The sequence below is a fragment of the Hibiscus syriacus genome, unplaced genomic scaffold (genome assembly GCF_006381635.1).
Source record: "Hibiscus syriacus cultivar Baekdansim isolate YM2019G1 unplaced genomic scaffold, ASM638163v2 tig00110430_pilon, whole genome shotgun sequence".
NCBI classification, from domain to species: domain Eukaryota; kingdom Viridiplantae; phylum Streptophyta; class Magnoliopsida; order Malvales; family Malvaceae; genus Hibiscus; species Hibiscus syriacus.
In genome coordinates, this window is record NW_024062734.1 from 675481 (window position 1) to 697815 (window position 22335).

Consider the following 22335-nt stretch of genomic DNA (forward strand, 5'->3'; position numbering starts at 1 on the left):
TCAATTTAATATATTTTTTCAAATAAAGTATATTAGATATCGTTGAGTTATACAAATGATCATTTTATCAATAATTTAAATTATAAAATACTTATTAAATTTATTAAAAGATTATAAAATTATTAATAAATTTATCTAAATACTATAAAATAATTATTATATTATCGAACTTTTATAATTTATTACAATATTATATTGACTATTTTGTAATAATTCATTAAATTTAATGACATTTTTAAAAAATAAATAGCAAAAATAGTTCTTTAAAGATGTTAGAAAGCTTTGAAGACATAAGTCCCTAAGAAGAGGACACGCAGACGTTATAAGAATTTATGTCTTATAAAAAGTAAACGGTCTGCGAAACCTAATGTATACGCGTGATCTGTGCGACGCAAACATAATTACTTTACAAACCTTAAACATTAAAAACAAACACCACCCTCATTTCTTGAAATTGTCTAACCTACGATCAGATCGGAGATGGAGATTTTATTCCGTGAAATATGCAATTATTCTGAACTGTTGCTGTATTTTCAAGTAAGCATTTATTTAGAGTGAATTTTCCTTGGTTTTAGCTTATTTTCAAGGTGGAAGGATTCTCCATTGGATTGTTATTTTCGGGATGTACCCCGGTAGTCTAATATACGTTAAAAAAATCGTTATTAGAAATGTTATTGGTTTTTTAATATTTTTGGTAAAGCGATACTTAAAATATTATTTTTTTTATCGAAAATGTTAATATTGAGCGTTATCTAAAATATTATTTTTTCTATCGGTTTTTTTACTAGAAATTAGGTAGCGAAATTAATATTTTCGGTAAAAAATAATCTTTTAAGTAACGCTTTATTGAAAAATATTAAAAAACCAATAATATTTTCGATAACTTCTTTCTTTAGTCGTATATTAGGCTGTCGTACAACGTTGTTTTCGTTTTCCAGAAGTTAACCCGGTTCTTCTCTCTCCGACTATCACCTAATCTGCTTCCTTTGAATTTGTATTTACTATGTAGTCTTTCGACTATTTACTGCTTATTTTTCTGATTTGAACTCGGAAGTCGTACGTAACTACAGCCCAGAGGCTGGCTTTTTATCTAGTAACAAAAGGAAATTATATAACAAGTGAAACCTAAAGACAAATCTCTAAATTTATATTATCAAACGTAGTATTTTATTTAGCTCAATAAAGGTCAAAGGAACGTACAAAGAGATAATAATAGAAAAGCAAAACAGTAACCACTTAGATCTCTGGATGCCCACACACACACATATATAATATTTCACTGTAGTCTTTGATCCTCCAGCAAACCTGAAAGACGAGTAGGATAAGTTAGTCAATAGAAAAATAATTTATTGATTTATATGGCTAAGTGGAAACCTTGGAAAAAATACAAAAAGTTGTGATAACAACACATTTTTAAGATCCAGAAGGGAAAAAAAGCATTAAAAATGTTATCAGTTTAAGCATGCTGGTTCCAGATTTGTTTGGGAAGCAATTTATTTGCTCCTGTGTAAAGACAAATGCAGAAAATATTGACTTAGGTTTGTGATTTTCAAATTCTCACATGGAATTGTTTGGGCTGGTAGCGCTTAGTACCATTGACATGTTATCCAAAAAGACTAAAATACTAAAAAGATTGGATCTCATGTGGGCTTGGTTAGGCTGGAGACGAGTAATTCCAAGGAGTCTTGTCAATAAGAACATTGAATATAAATGATCTTTATAAGCAGTTAATTGACCAGTACGGTTGCCCAATCAATGCTCAGTAAGAAAAAGAAAAAAAGGGCTGATGGACCACATAGAAAAAGTGACACTTGAAGATTCCCCACGTTTCTGGATTTTTTTATGGACCTACTTGGGTAGTTCAGTTTTCAATCTTTAAGAACTTGAGGTATATGACGATGTATGATCCAAGTGTTGTTGCGACTGTGTGGAGCTGGAAGGACAAGGACTTCATGGATATGTCATCTATGTTAATTCTGAGAACCACTAATTAAACTGTCCTTTGTTATTGTTCATGCATATTAAACTGTCCTTCATTCTTGGTTATCTGTAGTGTGTGTAGATAACTAACAAAACTTGAAAATTTGAATAGTGCTGTAAATATTAGGATATATTTGGTTTAGTATAAAACTCACTGCTTTAGTTGCTGCTCCCACTTCGATATGGATAAGGGTACCGGCCAGATTCAATGTCTTTGAGATCCCTGACTAAGATCTCATAGTGCTGCTTGACTTCTTATGCCGACTTTCCACCCACAGTCTTAGCAATGTTATGCCAGCGGTCAGGAGTGTCTTGGTTGTATTTAGCCAGAGCCTTCTCGAACATTTTGTTTTGTTTCGCTGTCCAGGAGGAGCTAGATCAGCTACGCGATGAAGTGAGAGAATTAGATGCCAAAGGTGAAATTCTAAGTATAACAAAGGTTATACTTAGAATATGATTGATTTGCATCGTATAACAATTCAATAGAATTCTAAGTATAACCTTATCAGTTTTAGCAATTGAGTGTTAGCTTGTTTTGCTTCACGAAATTATGATTGATTTGCATCGTATAACAAAAGAAGTGTACTTTTGGGGCCTAATCATTGGATGATTCATGACAGTGGCTTTAATAAATGTGTAGCGAATATGTACTTATATTGTTTTATCTGTTCCTGCAAAGATTTGGAATCCTTATCATATCACCCCATTTCCTCTAAAGTAAACACGGATGGATTCCCATTTTTCCCTTAGTAGCGATTGTTCTCATTTGATGGTTGCTGCTTTGTATTTTACCTAAAGAAGTGACAGAAATTGTCAAAAGAAGATGCCTTGACAGCCTTTAAGTTTCTCTTGTGTTTAGATTCCATACTAAAAGAAAAGAAGATTTAACCTTCAACTTTATTAGTGGTTTATACTTGCTGGGTTCTAAACAAACTGGTTAAATGGGTCAATGAAGCAGTAAATTTTTCTTTTCTTTTCTTCGGTTTTGGATTTTCTTGGTGGTCCAAGGGTTCTAAATGCCACAGTTCTAATTGGAGTTTTCATTTCTGGTTTTGTCCTGCCTTTTTCAAGCTTCTGTTTGTACCACTATATTCATCTAAGGTCGTGGACATGGTTTTTTTTTTCAAGTGTTGGGGTTGTCAGAGAGGGCAAGAAAGTACTGGGGTTTATTTTTGTTGAGCAATAAGATCATGCAATCGGTTTGATCATCTTTAAAGTTTTTTTTCTGAACCGTTGTTTCATTTTCGCCTTGCTCATCTATGGTAGAGCTGCAAGACAACTACTTTCGGTCCCTTGAATTCTACCTTGGAGTTGAAAAAAAAAATCACTTTATATTACATTTTAAAGTTGGTTTTTCTACTGTTGTGCGAGTGAGAATCACTTTTTTTTTCTGGTGGCTAAATGTTATCTTCTCTGAAGCACTTACTTTTCTAGACAAATAAGTATTTGTTTTTGTTTATTTGCCTCTGGTTGTTCAACTTCTGTCTATCTGGTGTTTGTTATATAACTTCAAATTTCAATAATACACGTACAGAAAAGAAGAAAAAGAAACTTCTCTTTTATCATTGTTGTAAGTGAGTTTTCTCTTCACCTTCCCTCCTGGTTGATATATATACGTATATATTTCTTCTTTGGCTGAAGTTTCACGGTAAAGCTACCCTCGGAAATGTTGGCACAACCAATATGGATAACCCTTTTCATCTTTTGAGAATTATTTCATTAGGTATCTATCTGCTAATTGCTGTTTGGAAGATTCTGATCTGTTTACCTAGTTGACGTTAACGTATTTTATGTTTCTGTAATCAGGAAGCAAGCTTTGTATGGGGACTGAATCTGCATAAATGGTGGAAGTAGTCGAGACTCCGTCATATCCGACTTCCTTTAAGGTACAATTACCTTGTGTGATTCTATTTAACCACCAGCAGCGTATGTATAATGTATTCGAACAAGTAGGTCACACGAAGAGTGTCCGGTTTGATTGTTACAGAGTAAAATGACATTTGCTGGATACTTCAAATTTTCTTCGGATATAAAGGGATGAACTAAACTAAAACTTTAGAACATATGGAAATCTTCCTGTATTTGTTGGTCAAAGTTCAAATTTCGTACTCTCATATTGTCATTGATGATTGTAGGTGCATTGCAGGATGTGCACAGAACTTTGGAAGTTTGTTGATAGAATTATAAAGATATTTCCAGAAATCGAAGTTGCTCGACCTGGAGCCCTCAGGAATGAAGGCACTGTGCTCGCTGAACAGTGCAATCGAGAGAGCAAAGTTACTTCTTCAGTACTGTAGTGAATCCAGCAAACTCTATCTGGTAGCTTTAGTAATTAATTATATAGTTTTGTGATTGTAAAATATACCCTTTGGCAATTACTCTCAGGCAATAAGGACCGATGCCATAGTCTCGAGATGTCGAAAATGAAGAACTTGTTGGAACAATGTTTATGCCAAGTTCAGAGTATGGTTCCAGTTAAGTTGGTTGATGAGGTTTGTCAAATTACATGTCTTATTAATCTTCTATTTACCCTTCTTGTTTACCAACAATTTCTTGTATTTTCATTTTTCATGATGTCCTGTCCTTTCTTCAAGCTGATATCGAAATGTTATTGCAGATCTCTCAAATTGTCGATGATCTGCGAGCTGCAAAGTTTTTCCCTGATAAATTTGAAGATGAGGCCTGGAAAGTTGTACGTGAATTACTCCAGCGAGGAGCTGCGGCATCAGATTCAATCGAATATGATGAAATGAAGGCTCTTCAAACTGCAGCATCAAGACTTCATATCACTTCTCCAAAAGCCATCTCGATAGAGAAAGAATCTATAAAGAAGTTGCTTGAAAAAATGGGTGACGGTGATCAACAAAAGAAAAATATCTTGAAATATCTGCTATATCTGTTAAGAAAGTATGCTAACTTGATTAGCGGAGTGCAAACAGACAACACTAGTGATCGAAATGAAGGAGCCTTTGCAGCGCATACTCGCTCCGCTGATGCCGAATCTCATACGAAGTGTAAGCAGTATGATGCTCGAGCAGGAACATTAAATCGAGCTATATACCCTCCGGAGGAATTCAAGTGCCCCCCATCTTCAAGATTGATGTATGATCCTGTTGTTATTGCTTCTGGACAAACATTTGAAAGGACTTGGATCCTGAAATGGTTCGGCAATGGTAACGACTGGTGCCCCAAAACCGAGATGAAACTGGACCATCATTCATTGACCCAAATGCTTTCTTGAAGAATCTGATCACAACATGGTGTAGGAAATATGGAAACACCATCCAGGACCCAAGCATGCAACCGGACATGCTTCCTTCATTGGAAAATTCTTCCACTTCCATATCTAGTTTAGGCGGTTCTATGAATGATCTGGGCTTTCCATTAAACATCAGCAACATATCACTTGGATCTTTAGATACTAATTATACTTTGGATGGATCTCGGAACAGGATTGAAGATGTCTCTAGTTTGATGCCTGAGGAGACCAGTGATGATCTTGGGCCATTTCGACCTCTCAGAAAAACAGTCTAGACCGATTTGGAGTCTCTTTCTGGCCTTGCCAAGCTTGATCGAGAATCACAATACAAGATGATTGAAGACATTAAAAACCATTTGAAATGTGATGATCTAGATTGTCTTCATTTGTCTTCGAAGAATTTCATTGACTGATTAGATTTTGAGCAGTGCTAATGATTTGCATGATCTAAGAGCCCGGAGAGCTGGATTTAAGTTGTTATCAACATTTCTGAGTAAAAACAGGTAATTTTCATTCCATGTGCACATGTGGCTAGTTTCTTAACGTGACATGTTCCTTAGATTTTGAGCCATGGAGGGTTGTTTTGTGATTCTTTTCACCGTTTTCTGAGCTTCTTCAGGAATGGCACACGATACTTAAGCGAAGATGCATACAGTATGCTGTCATTGTTTATCGACTCGGAAGTAACTCGAGAGGTTCTTGACATTATGTCAGTGTTGTCCGAACACAGCAGTTCTGGATCTAAGATATATCCATTTGGTGCTCTTGTTTCCATGTTAAACATTCTTGATTCGAACGTCAAAGATTTCCAGGAACAAATCCTCAAAATTTTGCGTAATTTGTCCTCGAGCACCGATATTTGTTCCGATTTGGTTTCTTCGGAGTGCATCCCCAAGCTTGTTCCATACTTACAAGACACAACACCGCAAGGCACTGTATAGTGGTGTTGAGAAACTTGTGCAGTATCCAAGAGACTAGGACTTGGAGATCACTCGAACATCTGGCTGCATTGCTTCTATCGCTGTGCTACTCGAGACCGGTGTTCACGAGGATCAAGAGCATGCACCGGCTATTCTCCTTACATTGTGCTCGCAAAGTATCGAATACTGTCACTCAGTGATGGATGAGTGTAATATATTTCCTCTCCTTTTCTTCGTATCTGCTAACGGAAGCAGAAAAGGGAAGGCAACTGCAATGGAATTGCTTCGGCTTCTTAGGGATACCAAACATGATAAAGGTGATGGTGATGAACACGAATGCTCCAAGTTCAATGACATCGATTCCGGTGAATGCTCTAACTCCAATGACATTGATTCCGAAGAATTCTCCAACTCCAACAACATCGAATCCAAAGATGCTAATGATTATTCTAAAGAAAAGGTGTCTCGTAAGGCATTGTTTCGAGTGAAATTACCAATGTTCTCAAGAACCAGTGCACCCAAAAAAGAAAATGAAACTAGGATTTTTCTTCTAGGACAATATTATGATTAACAAACATTTGCCTGGTTAGATTCTTTACCCTTGCCAGGTAGGGATTTGCTTTTGGGATTTGGCGACAATATCTTCATACTGTAAACTAATTGTAATTAGCAAATGATTATGTCCGGTTCCAACACTAATCTCCATTATTTAGGCGGCCTTCTGTTTCGAGTTTATTCTAAGATAGCATGTTTTGCTGGAGAATAACAAATAATCTAAAAATATGGACAAATTGCTGTTAATTTAGTTTTTGATTCTAATTATGATGATCAAAGAACATACAAGTCATTAACTGAAAGGCTAAGAACAGCCAGCAAAGTCCGTGCAAGAAAAGCTTCCATCTGAATACAAACTCCGGTACAGGAACACAAGAAGCATTCGAGAGGAGAAGGCTGTACATCACTCACCTACATGCTACTGTTTTACAGCCCCGTTTGCCGGTCTGCAATAAAGCTGCTGAAGTAGGTTGCGACTTAACGATCATACTAATCCATGGCAATATCAATGATACGGATCTCCAACCAGTGACTATCATCACAAGCTGGTTTGGTGTCAAAGCTGCTAAGACAGACCGCAAAGGCTTGGAAAGGATAGAGGGTATCGAATCCATGGTGAAGATGTCCTTGCCGATTTTCCCAAAACTGTAAGATTACCTTATCTTGCTCCTCAGGTGATACATTATTTGCAGGCTCAACAGCTGCGACAAGCTGGAAATTCTTAACAGAAGCCACCGTCACACGACCCCTGAAGTTGAGGCACCAGCACTGTAACTGTTCATGCCATCTAGGAGCCTTGGTTTTAAGGGTTAATGGCTCTCCTGAGCCCACGGAAAATAAAGGTGTGACTTCCAGGCTGGGGGAGCTGGTCTCCATTAGCTGTCCCTTTCCGTTTGGACTAGGTAAGGGAGAAGGCTGATCATCAAGGATTGCGGTAATGCCAAAAGTGTAGGGGCAGTGCCTCCTTCCTGAATAGCAGAAACAGGAATTGAATGCAAAATGCAATGCATTCTCCTTGGTCCTCGGGTTCGCAGAACATTGAGCTCGTAGATAACGGTCCCTATACTGTAGTTGCATGCAGGTAATCTTGGAGACACCTGCTTAGAGTGGAACCTCCTATGGGTAGTTGATGGGATCATGGAGTCACACGGAGGTTGACTGTCATATACGGTGAACTTGGTACCCAAAAAGTTAGACCTGAAAAAAACTCAATATGTCATCATGGACATGAAGCGAGTGTAATCAGGGAAACATAAGATACGTAATCAAGAAACTTGCCTTAGTTTCCCAACATATGTATAGCTGGCCCTGGCAAAATCATCGGCAGCCAAGGATATAACGAAATCTGTGCATGTTGCCCTTCTGACCTTCTTGCTGCCAACAACAATTTATCACTCTCTCCCTCAGCTGTAATCGAAGCAGCACAAAAGTTAATACATCTCAAAATGTGAGTAAGCTTCATATTCAATATACTTGAAGGATCCTGGAAGGGTCATCTCATAGCCCATATCCATATTTTTCGGATATGAATGCTTCAATAGAAATGAAGAGTAGTTACTAACAATTTCGCAACAAATACTTAGAACATATGAATGAGACAACTTACAGGGTACCAGACCATAGAACAAAAGATACGTAGAAGTTGCTCTGTCCCTTTTAATATAGCATTGAATCGAAGACTCGCGAGGACCGGGCTGTTCATGAGCACAACAAATGACATAAATATTTAAGAGGAGAAACAAGAAAACAGCCACTCCCATTGTTTATACAGACATGAGACTTATTGTCAATGTCGATAATACACAGCAGGGTTTCAAAAAAAATATAAAATTAACTTTATATGCATCATTTGAAAGTTCTTAATATGCAAGTATCACCCCAATCATCATTACATGATAGAAATGCCACAGCAAGACACATTGAATTACTGACAATTAGTAAGTTCTTGACATAGATGCATGTTGTTGAGGTTCTTTTCTGGAAGCAGGGCAAAATGAACCTACAAGCAATAGAAGTAGAGGGGCACCGGAGTTGGTACCGCAAAACATGCTCTAATGCTCAAGTCTGCAAATATTGATGGAACTCTTCGTTGCTCCACCTCCAATATTGCTGTCTTAAATCGGAGCACATCCGGAATACCAATCTGGTTTCCTCGTTTCCTAAACCATTTGCAGCTTCGTTTACCCTTTATTCAAATAGACCGAAGCATGTATAAAACAGTTTGGGGTCAAAAAGGGAACTTTTCCAATAGGAAAGAGTATAACCTGCTTCAATGAGATTGGAAACGTGAGCATTCCACATTGCTCAGGAGTCTTCACAACCTCCTTTGTGATTTCCCTCCAATACCTACAAACTGCAGCGCAAAAAACAACAGCAGCTCGAGCAGGCCAAGCTGTTTCACTTTCCTCCACCCTATGGATAATATCTAAGAGCAATTCCGGCGGCAGATTCGCCCACGGGCTTTGCTCGACGCATTCAGATTCCACTTGTGGCCGATCCGGAGCGACATGGGATCGAGTCCGGCTATGCCAAGCTTGCTTTCCCCACCTCTCCTTGAGATTTTCCAAATACCATCTTTCATTTCCTTTAACTCTCGCACTATACTCTTTAGTGGCATCTTTTATGAGCATACCAAATTCAATCACTCAATTTTCAACTGCATATAACATGGAAAACAACAAAAACAATAAACTTTTATCAGTTTTTCATATCTCAGCTCAACTAAAAGATAATTTCTATGAAATCAAACTCCATAGATCAAAATATTCAAACTTTAATAACAATTAATACCCCAAAAAACAGAAAGGAACGAAAACCCAAATATTAAACAACCAACAATGACATAAAAATACACAAAAATTAACACCTTTTACCTAAATCATTAGCCCAGAAAGACAAAAGCTTGAGATAAAGAAATGTGGAAACGAGTTCTAACTTCTAACCCACCGGTTCAAATAAACCCAAAACAGAACCAGCTCAGATGCATCCCCACGCGACCCACAGTTTAACCAGTACCACGAAGTAATAGAAAAAAATATAGTATCAGATAACAGTGAAAGAAATTATTAAAAAGTCATTTTGGTGAAAAAAAAAGCCTTCTTCTCTTTTTATGACTGGGAATCTTAAGATGGCCACGTCAATGCTAACCCCTACGTCGCCACTTCCAACGTCAGCGCCGGCATTCTAACAGGCCCACAACCACCACCACCGCCATCACCACCTGTTTTCTCCCGAAGTCCGAACTCGGTCATGAAAGCGCCCCCTCTTTTCAGTTAAAACAGATCCAAGGAATTTTCTAGGGTAAACTACACACAAAGGTCACTTGATTATGATTTGACAATAACAAGATCAACTTTTTTCTAAAATTATAAACATATCACTTAATTAAAATATTATTATAAATGGGTCACTTCATTGTTAAAAATATCTAATTTAACCTGATCTAATAATATTTATAATCTCCAAAATTATATATTATATTAATTTTTATCTTAATTTAAAATAAGTTAATCATTATATTTAAAAATTTATCACTTTAATTTTTTATTATATTATCAAACTAAATGAGACCATTAAATCAAATCATTTGTGGATATCATATTCTATCATAAATCAATAATAAGTTACAACTAAATTGTAATTACACTAGGAAAATAAAAAAAAAATATCATTTATGAAAATAATTTAAAATTAAAATCAAATTGATAAATTTTATAAATTAAATTATTAAATTAAATCTCATAATTATTTGTTCATATTTAATGTTCAAATGATATGTTTATGACAATGTTTAAATTAGAGAATGTTTATACTTTTAAAAAGAATGTCCGATTATTAATAAATCTACAATTAAGTCACTTTGAGTGTAGTTACCTTTATACGGGGTTTTCAAAAATATAATAATTATTGTTTATTATTTGATTAAATACAAAAAAAAATCCCAATTATACATTTTTTTCTTTTTTTTATTGAAGTGTCTAAACATTTTCGGTCGACCTGAATGTCAAACCTTACAAATGTTGATATTTTAAATACTTACGATGTAATGCACATTAGAAAATGCCATCTACCAATTAAAATATGACATGTGGTGATATTTTTGAAAATTATATTTAAAAACTTAAAATTATTATTGTTATTTAAAAACCTCTAGGTATTTTAAAATTTTAGAAAAATCTATCAACGACGGTTGGTTTAAGTGGTAAACAATTTTATATTACTTAAGTATATCTCGAGTTTGTGTCTGTGTACGTAGAAAATCCTCATTGAGAGATTTACACATCAAAATAATGTGTACGACACAGATCGATCCGAATTAATTAGAGAAAAACTCTAGAATCGAGAGGGCAATAAAAAAAATCTCAAAAAAATCTAAAAATCCTTAATCCTAAAGCAACAATCCCACTCGTGGATGACCCTTGCCATTGTCATCAACCGCTTACTCAACTATAGCCTCTAATCATCTGCATAGAGATTTTTGTGAGTTAAAAAAATTTGTGATAATTAAGCCACATGACAGTCAATTAATCAAGTGTTTCTGGAGATATGTCTTTCTCTATCCATCTCTGTTTTGTATTTTGGATATACGTCTTTCCCTGTAATATTATTGATTTCGAAGACGAGTCATGTTAAAGATATTATTGTGTATGAGATTTATTAATTTGTTAAATTGTTAAGAATGTTTGTATTATTTTATTTTATTTTATATTTATTTTAAAGATATAATATTTTTTACTTAATTTAAAAATTATTATGCATACATGAATTTCGATTTATAGTTAATTTATTAATTAAATTTAAAGCTTAAAAATATTTTTTTCAGAAAATATTTTAGTGAAAATTATGAAAACTATTTTCTATATATATATATTTTTCTTTTTCCAAAAATAAAAATGGAAACAAATATTTTTCTGAAACCAGATACACTTTTCTTGTTCATATTTTTATTTAAATAGTATAAAATTTGGAAACTCAACAATTATCTTTGTGACTAAAATTATGTTAAAAGTGACGTAATAATTAAAATTTGAAGCTTAGCCGCGTAGATAGCACTGCAGACAATGGTCTAGTGTAGTGTGGCCCCGTAGCCGACCCACCCTTTGTGAATTCAGAGATTGATAAAAGAGATGGTTGATACAATTATTCCTGAAAAACCTAAATTAATATATATTTTAAATATTTTTATTTTTAATTGATACTTTTATATTTTAAAATTTTTATAAATTTATTTTCTCTTAAGATTTAAAAAATTATCATTTTAACATAAAACAGGATGAAGCAGCATAATCGGTGGTAGAGTCTCATTTCATTGTTTTCGTTGGACCACATTTTCGAAAAAGGCTAAACACGTGATCCCTTCACAAGTCTATGGAGCCTACTTAAATCATTGAATCCGAATTTAAACATAAAAATATTTAGTTAAATTACGCAATTAGTCACCAAATATTATTATTTTTGTTTTAGTTAACAAACTATTTTTTTTTATAAAATTATCACTAGTGTTATATATCTTTTTATTTTAATCAGTAGTTATTAATTAACGGTGTTGATGATGTCAATTTTGTTTTTAGAATGATTTAATACTAGTTTTATAACATTAGTTAAAAAATTATTTAATATTTTTTTATTCTCAAATGAAGTTAAAAAATAATTTTAAATTGGTCTTTAATTAAATATTAGTTTAATTAGATATATAACAATTATATTGAGGCTGTATAGTTTAACTTAAATATTAATTTTAATATAGTAGTATTTGACCCTTGTATAAGGGGACTTGGCTTTATACCTCCATATCATCTCTTAAAGAAACTATTTCTCAAATTAACACTCTTCGTTGATTATTTTTATATTGATAAGAGTAAAGATGTATCCTGTCATAAGCACGTTTAAATGTGTTTTTCATGAACAAATTTATCCTACGTGGGAGTTCAATCATCAAAAATGAAAGTCACTTCTGATAAAACATATCTTTCAAAAATTAATTTTTATTTTATTTAAAAAAAAAAAAACTAATAAGACGAAAACCACCTTCCCACTTATCTTCTCCTGCCCGTTCACCTCCCCACTCCCCCTATAAAAACCATTATCCCCTCTTAATATTAGATAATATATATATATATATATATTTAAAAAAACTATCTTTCTTTTATTCTATACAAAAAATCGTACAATTCTTTTTGATAAGTTTCAATATTCTTTTATGCGATATTGTTATTCAGTCATTTAATGTATTAGTATATATTTATCAAAAAATGTATTAGTATTATATGTATATAATAATTTAAATACTGATGATATTTTTTTATTTTAAGAATAATGATGATATTTTTAATATATTTATTTTAAATTAATAAGATGAAGATCGTATTTTCAAACTATTTATTCATGAAGGTCTCTCGCATGCGTAGAATCTTGGCGAAAGACAAATTATGGTTGAAGCAGACAACTTGGAGGTCATTCGGATGCTTAAAGGAAAGACTAATAAAGGATCAGTTTTTACTTTGCTCGACCGGGTTAATGAGTTATTAAAGCAGGAATAGACGGTTACTTTGAGGCATATAAATCGGGATGTGAACAAGGTGGCTGATAAACTAGCCAATTTAGCCATAGCAAGAGGCTCGGATCATACGGTTTTCTACTCTCCACCATTGGAAGTACTTAGCTTGTTACAACAGGACTCATGTGCTTGTAATTTGATAGAAGAACATTGAGTGTTAGCTCCCCTCTTTATTTCATCAAAAAAAAAAAGGTTATAAACTGAAATCAACACTTATTTCTTCACTTATTGAGGGTGAAAATTAGATACACACATATTTCATTTTTAGTGTGGGGAGTGTACAATCAGTTTAGAGAATGTTACACTTCAATTAAGATTTTTGGTCAATGGACATCTTGTGACCTGTAGAAATGTTGATAACTGAACTACTTCGTGTCACAACTTTCTTGAGTATGTCTCAAGTGAGTTCAATGATGGTTAAATTCTATTGATGTGGCTCTAACAAAACTTCAATGAATTTGATGAAGATTGCTTTGAAGATAATGCACAAGCATTCGCATGTGGTTATATTTATGGATTATAGAGGAGTTTTAATGCTCGATAAAGTATATAACTAAGTGCATGTAATGTGATTGCATCACCTTATAGATTCTAAAGAAGTAGACACATCTAATTGGAGAGTCATTTGTTGTTCCATTCGTAGTTAAATAATTTATTTATTTTTATTTGATGGGAAAATAAATCGTTATTAGAACTATAATCTCAATGTATTATTTTAAATATTTTTATGTTATAGAAATTATCATGATGATTGTAGTGTCACATATGAACTTCAATATATTGAATTATTAATAGAGTATAAAATAGAAATAGAGATACTTGTTAATAACTAAAAATTTTATATTACTATCATAATAACTAGAAACTCATTTCTAAGTTTATATTTGGTATTAAAAACAATATTCATATGGTAAATTCTCGAGAAATAACAATCTTCATATTCGAAAGAGACATTGTAGAAAAAGGTAGCTCAGTTGATGAGGAAGAACATTTTCAAATCCATTAGATTCGTGCACGTTTGAATGATGAGCTAATAAAGAAGACGGAATGATCATTTATCCACGCCTAGCTGCTCAGCAGAGCAAGTGAGTTGCATGTGGATCCCATGGGGTAGTTTTATTGTGAAAAGTCTAATTTAAGATGGATTTTAATTTAAAATATTATCATATTCAATTTAAAAAGTTATATAAATTTATTATATCTTTTGTTGCAATCAAAAAATTACATTATAAGGGATTTATGACTTACAACCGAAAATATTATGAATAAAATAATATATTCGGTTGCAATCTAAAATATTAATTTTAAACCTAAAATATTAATTTTAAACCTAAAATTTACACTCTTGATAAGATTTTCAATTATAACAAATTTATACCCTTATTTAGTCTTATATTAATAAATTGTATTTTAGAAATTTTAGATCCCATGGATTCTTTTAATAAAAAACAGGCTTAATGTAAAAATTAGTGTTTGAACTATACTTAAGTTAACTTTAGGTGTTTAAAAAAAATTCCATTAAAAATAAATACATAATATTTTCTCCATTATACTTTTAGTTGTCTAACCCGTCACATTCATTAAGTTTAAATGTAATATGACATGTGACACTATTATAAATTTTAATTTAAATAAAAACAACAACAACAACAACCCCGCTCCTTTTTCCTTCCTCCTCCTTCCCCATCCCTCGTCCCCGTCCCCGTCCCTTCCCCTTCCCCTTCCCCTTCCCCTTCCCCTTCCAGCCTTCTTCCCTTTCCCATATTCCCTTCCCACCTTCAACTTCTATTCATTCCAAATATTCTATAGATTTAGGGTTAGAAATTTAAGATTTTGAGATTTAGGGATTTTGGATAATAGTAAGGACAATGACCGGTAAATGAGTTTGAAATTAAGGATTTTAAGAGTTTGGCTTTTTTTAAAAAGAAAGTTAGGGTTTTTTTTTAAATATATTTTGTTTTTATTTTAAAATAAAATTTTAAATTTTATAAGTTTGACAAATATCAATTAACGATAGACACTTTAAACTATAATGTTAAAAATGTTAAATGACTATTTTTAATAAAAAAATTAATACTTAAAGATAACTTTTTAATATAGTTTTAACATTTACTTTTTAAGTAAACCTAAAAAATTTAAAAGATTAATGGTAGGGAGTGAGGACAACTCAAAGTTCAAGCTCTAATCTCCTCATTTTGTGTGTAAAACAGTAAAACAGGGATAGCTTTTTTTTTTTTTTCCGATAAGGTTATAGTCTTATAGGTAGGGATGACAAACGGGTACAGTTTCATGGATTTCGTATCGCACCCGTTCTAATTGGGGCGGAGATTGGTATAATTTTAGCGGGTAGTAGACGGGTGTGGATTTAGAAAGTGATATCCGTCGCAGGTAGTGGGCGGGTAATGGGTTTGAGACATTACCCGCCCCGTATCCACCCGCCCCGCATCTACCCGCCCCACATCCTCCCGCCCAGCTAAATATCTGCTCGCCTGCCCACTTTCTATTATATATGTAAGTAGTAGTGAATTTAAATTGGAGCGCTATCAATTAGAGGAAATAGAGATTGATGATTGTAATACTGGAGTATCAGATGTCACAAATATTGCCTGAAATTTTAGAATATTGTGCCAAAGAACAAAAACATTATGTATTTGTCATTTATGTTTCTAAACTTTAATTATGTCTTTTATTATTGTGTTTTATGTACTTTAAAATCTATATTAACACTTAACTCAGATAATCTTTGGATTATTTTTATTATGTTTCTTAGTGAACATGTTTTTTTTTATGTTTTTTTGCTTATATATAACTTAAGTTTGCTTTCAGGTGGGTCTAGACGGGTACGTCATTAATGGGTAGTGGGTGTGGGGATGGATTTGAGAATGTACCTGCGTGGGCGGGTGTGAATTTAAAAATTTGTACCCATCATAAATGATGGGCGGGTGGTGGATTGAAAAATATTATGTGGGTATGAGAATGGGAAGGAGATATCCGCACTTGACCCGGCCGTTTGCTATCCCTACTTATAGGCACCCATTTCCTCGGTATTTACGCCATATGAACAGGCTTTTCTTATCCCATTATACTAAAACATATAAATGGTTTCTATCATAAAAATGATATTTTATTGAGTATCTATTATTAAAAATTATAAAATAATTTATCAATTATCAATTATAAAATTATATTGTTAATATTTTTTATTATTAAAAATTATAAAATAATTATACGATTATTTATATATTTTAAATTTATCATTTTTATTAAAAATGACAATCATTTAAATTGGACGTTAAGCTATTAATTGTGATATGATAATATATGATCGTAAAATCTCAAATGACTATACATCTCAAACGATTTTAGTATCAAATTTTATCATATTTAGTCCGCATGTTAACGTGTAGCATAAATAATCGTCATTTTTTAACAAAAAAAAAAATTTGAAGCATATGAATAATTAATAATATTTTATAACTTTTAATAGTCGGAGAACTTAATAAAATAACAACACCCTATAATTAATTGATCATTTGTTCACTTTATCCAATTTTAAATTAAATGTTAAAATGATATTGAATCTAATGAAAAATAAATAAAACAACGTTCAAAATAGTACTATCCATAAAATATATGCGAGTTTATCGAGACTAAAAATAAGACATATTATTATAAGCGCATATACTTAGTAAGTAATTAAAGTATATTATTATTTTTATTTAAATATTTAAAGTATTTTTTTATTAAAGTAAGCGGCTAAATTTATCTTTTCGATAAAAATAGATATATAAAGTATTTAATTTTTTATCTAAGTATTTAAATTATTCTTTAATTAATACTGGAATGTCAAAATTTTTAGAAAAAGAACATTAAAATGTTAAAAGTAACAAAATAACATCTATCTCTAGTTATTTGTCATAATGACATAGATTGATTGAAAAATGAAAAAAAAAAATACAATTAAAAAAGCCCGTCTTTCCTAAGTTTTGAATGGTATACAACCAAGCTGACATTGACATTGTCAAAACCCAAAATGATGATGGTGTTATTGAAGGGTTGCTGTCACATCTCAAATTTTAATTTAAAATATATTTAATTTAATTAAGGGATCAAAATGGTAAGTTTGAAAATTACTAGGTCAATTTCGAGTATTTAAGGAGTTCAGGGATTCAGCCTTGACTTTTTCCATTTTTTGTCAGTAGAGAAAAATTAAAAAAATGAAAATATGTGACTGAAGTGGTTTGAACCCGTGACTTGTAGGTAAAAGTGCCCATTGTCCACCGTGAACCTCCATTGAACCCCCCGGGTCTAGTCAGTCGTGGCGCGCATCGCCACCACCAGTACACTCTTCGTTGACCAACGACCAAAACTCATACGCCATAAAATAAAGTGTTCCAGCATAAGTGAACCATCTCATTGTTTTGTTTCTTCGGGTTCCAGTGTCGTCGTCGTCGCTGCAACGGTGGAAGAGATCGAAGAGAGAGGAGTTCGGTCGTTCAAGAAGGATTTTTTCGACCTCTTCTGCAACTCTTTGTCGTGAACCAACGCCTGCACGAAACTCCTAAGCCAATGATCTATCGATCCGAAAATTTTGACGCTGAACCGATGACTTGAGCCACCGCATGCGTTGTCTCCTACGCGTGGGCATCGTCTGTCAGCCTTGGAATATGCTGACCGGTTGAACTAGTCTAAACCGAACTGAGTTGAGTCGTTTGGACCGAGCCGAGCCGAGCACCTAAGCCGAGCTGAGTCGCTTAAACCGTTGACCACTGTTGATCGGCCGTTGATTTTTTTTCAAAACACATATACTGATGTTTTTCGACGTTCTGAGTTCGTTTTTTAAGTCGGTTTTGCCAAATTCAAACCCAATAAGTTTTTTTTCAACATTTCACCTTTCATTTTGATTCGTTTTTCGTAATTAAGTTTTGTTTCTGATGCAATTCATTTTGTTTATATCTGAGATATTTTTTGCATTGGATTCAAGATCGAGATTGATCAAATGGAGTTTAAGTGATCAATCGAAATAGCTCAGAAATCGAGGTAACAATACTTTACTACCCTATACATGCTTTGCGGTACATGTTGGTAGTTGGTCAATATATGATTAGTTATGATTTGGATAACAATTTCGATTGATTATTCTTAAATCAACTTTGATTACGGTAAAGTGATAATATATCGATTAAGACTCGAAAGACTCGTATAATAGAACTTGATGACTGATATAGGGATTCTAAGCTTAGTGATTAATTTATAAGTGGTTGGCCTAAAAATCTTTAACTCTGATTATTCCTAAAAAGATTTACATATCGAATATAATTAAATTATAAATTGACGAAAATACCCTTAATGGGTAAAAGGGACCAAGGATGACCGTGAAAGTGAAAATAACCCTAAAAAACCATTCTTGATCAGATTAAATTACTGATTCACCTATTAAATGTTTGTTTTGCTTAGAAAAATCCTAATAACTGATCGTTAACCTCTTTGAATGCACCAGACCTAAGAATTTTGATTTATGAGCAAACACCTAAAGATTAAGTTACCAGAAGTACTTTTGATGTCGGAATTGTTCAGAAAAACTGACTTAAATGAAAATACTGGACTGAATAAAATGATTGAAATACCTCTAAACTCCAAAATGACCAAAATACTCCAAGCTCTAGAGTGACTGAAATACCTTTGAAATCCAAAGTAACTAAATTAACCTCAAGTACCGAAAATAACCTAAATACCCTTATGACATGGATTAAGCAAATGTCCTTGGATAAGTTCTGAAAATTTTGGTGAAACTTTCAATATTGTAACGCCCTTTAGGTTTATAGGGTACGACCTAAGTAGGTTGACCATTCATGTTACTATTTCAACTAGAGAATAAAATAAATATTGCCTAAATACCAGTTCATCTCCTCAAAGATCCGTCCAATGAGGGTTCTGAAGGTGACCAGTTCAACTCTATAGTGCAGTTACAATTAAGAAATGAATATTATTGTAGTTTCTCTACTTGCATACTTGGTAATTATCGCATGTACTGGGAATTGTACAGTTTGATTGGACTTGGAAGCTTGATAAGATGCTCGAAATCTGAAGTATTGCAAATCACTGCTTACCTTTATTAAATGGAATTACCAAATTTCTCAAGAACCAAATGACTAAAATGCCCTTGTAAGTTTGATTGACGGAATCACCCCTAAAATATATGAATCATAAATAATTTTGATGCAATAGTTCCTAAATTCCCTTCGATATATTCGAATAATATATGATCATGATATATCACTTTCTAAATGATTGATTAATCCTTTAGTTATCGAACTCTTTTTAATAGGGATCCCAATTATGTAATTATATCAATTTGCAGAATTTGTGTTTTCCTTACCTGATAGCTACCAAGTACCTCTGAAAATAACTAGATCATCTAGCGTGTTCCTCTTGTGTTATATAATTGTTTTATCTATTTGAAATATAATTTGTTATATGGTTGGTTTACCAATATTTTAACCGTTCGATATTTTGATTTATTTATTTATTGATTTATCATTTATGAACTATGTCTGCTGGATATATGCTCTATGTTTACCTGTTTTCATTGGAAAATAAAATCGTTTGATTTATGAATCATGAAATTCACTGTTTACTATATGAACCGTTATTTTGGGATACTGTATGGTAGGATTCTAGAGTATGGAGGTTCAGCTTTGTTCAAGCTGGTAAATCCTTATGGACCTAAGGTGACCCTTGGGTAGGCTCATACGCTTAGGCTAGGGTGAGTCCTTATTGTAGGTTTCATTGCTTTGTGCATGGGGTAAAACTTTATCATATGCTCATGTGCTTTGTGCATAAGGGAAATCTATCTAGACCCAAGGAGCTCCTTCAGGTTGGCTCCTACGCCCAATGGGCCTAGAGTAAGTCGTTATAGATGCAGTTATGAGGAACTGCATATCGGTGTTCAATTGGAGGGTGTTACTGTGAGTTTAAAATCTGTTTTAAACTACTAATATTTTTTTAAATGATGAATGCATTTTTCTATGGTTTTGTTGGAGCACACTAGACTCCCTAACTCAACCTTAAATTTATCTCTCAATATTCCTTTAGACTGAAATTTCATGACTCTTACTTGAAATATTAATTAATGGAATTTGAACTCACCACTAGAACCGATATACACCTAAAGTACTAAGAAAAAAAATCATGTTTTACCATATGCTTGTTTGAGCTTTAGTATCATTTGGTAGTATTGTATTATTGAGCTTTCTAATGTTCACTCTATCACTTACCATTTAAAGTTAAAAGAAATGATATTGTGTTGCTTTCGACATCAGCCCTGGGAGTTCTTTCGGCGTTGCTTATAGAGTACGGTGTATGTGTAATTAAGGGCATGTATGTCACATTTGTCTTTATATTCGAGTATGAAATTTATTTTAATATTGAATATTATTTAATTCTATTTTTAATATAAGAATGCTTTTTTCTGAGTTTGTATTTTTATTCATAAATTGTGTACAATTTTAAATGGATTAACAAAAAAATATAAATATAAATTTCTCCAAATTTTTAATGTGAATCGCTCTAGTGATTCTAATGTGACATCTTGTATCGATTGGGTCACCCATATCAATATGAGGTTGTTACAATTGCTATATCATAAGGTGACTCCTGGGGAAGAGAAAGGGTTGAAGTCAAAAGACTCGCTCAATGATGAGTGACGTTGCTAGGTATGTTGTTAATGCTTTTAGCAGAGATGAAAGTACTATGGGATCATCATAGGGGAAGGTAGAGAGGTGGATAGAATGCTTTTGCAAGATGTGTTAGGATAATTTTCCATTCGCTCAACACAAATTTATGATAAGATCATTACCAATTTTAATATTTATTCTTATATTGATGTGTTATCATCGAAGGAAGAGGAAACTGAGAACCTATTAAGGCCTTTAGATGTTAGTCCTTTGTACGCTGTTCCTACGGATGGCAACTGTTCCCTTAGAGGGTCATTAGATGATATGAAGACGGGAGGAGACAACTTGTACAAATTTTACTGAATGGATCCTTTTTCTTTGACGCCTTTCTCCTTACTCCTCATCTACTGACTTATCCCGCGATATGCTTCTGTTTTCTATTTAATGTTTGGTACATCTCCCTCGTCGGCACAAACATCTCTCCCTAGTGGCACTGGTATCGACAACTCTCCTTTGACGACGTTGGCAATGACATTAGAAATCATTGATTTTTTCTACCTTAAATCAGTGTAAATAATTTTTTAATCGAATATTTTAACACCAACACTCTCCCTTTACGATGATAACACAAGAAATATTTATTTTTTTTTCTTTAGATTTTTTCTAGCTTATAAAAGTATAAATAAGTATTTTTTTTTCTTTTAATCGACTATTGAGAGAATTTTCATTCTAAGTTCAGTTAAAAATTAAGAAAAAAGAACTAATTTATACCGGTATGAATAATTTAATAGTAATTTTTATCAGAATAATATTATTTAAATTAATTTAATATTTTAAAATAATACTATTAATTTGTTTTATAATGAATAATATTATTAATGTCTTTGATATTTATAATAAATAGTCTAAAAATCGTAATTTTTATAAAATATCATTTAAACAAAAATATATAATTATATAAAACTATTTTTAAAATTTATAATAATTTTTTTCAGAATTCACACTTCAAAATCTATTTTTAAGGAAAATAAACGAACTCTTTAATGGGATAATGGAATTCCTTTAGGTGAGATGGCCTTTCGGGCCTATTTGGCTAATTGGGCTGGAATATGAGCTCACCTACAAAAGTAGTTTGATGTTCCTTTGTGGGCAAATAGCCATTTTCAGATGGCCAGTTAAAATTATGATTTGCAACTCATGTTAAATTACTCTTTAAATTTTTAAATATTTTAATTTTATATTAAACTATGACTTGCTATGAATTGATATTCAAACTTTTAGAAATTTTAAATTTATCTCTAAACTATAACCTTCATTCTAAAGTAATCCTTAAACTTTTGAACATTCTGATTTCATCATCAATTATCCGATATATGCTAAATATTTCAT

At 32.7% G+C, this 22335-nt stretch overlaps 3 pseudogenes; 1 reads left to right on the forward strand and 2 right to left on the reverse strand.

Moving 5' to 3' along the window:
* Nucleotides 1–2139: 2139 nt before the first annotated feature.
* Nucleotides 2140–2448, reverse strand: LOC120125305 (annotated as a pseudogene).
* A 1272-nt stretch (nt 2449–3720) lies between these two features.
* On the forward strand, nt 3721–6881 carry LOC120125395 (annotated as a pseudogene).
* Nucleotides 6882–6947: 66 nt separating this feature from the next.
* LOC120125396 lies at nt 6948–9367 on the reverse strand (annotated as a pseudogene).
* Nucleotides 9368–22335: the final 12968 nt, after the last annotated feature.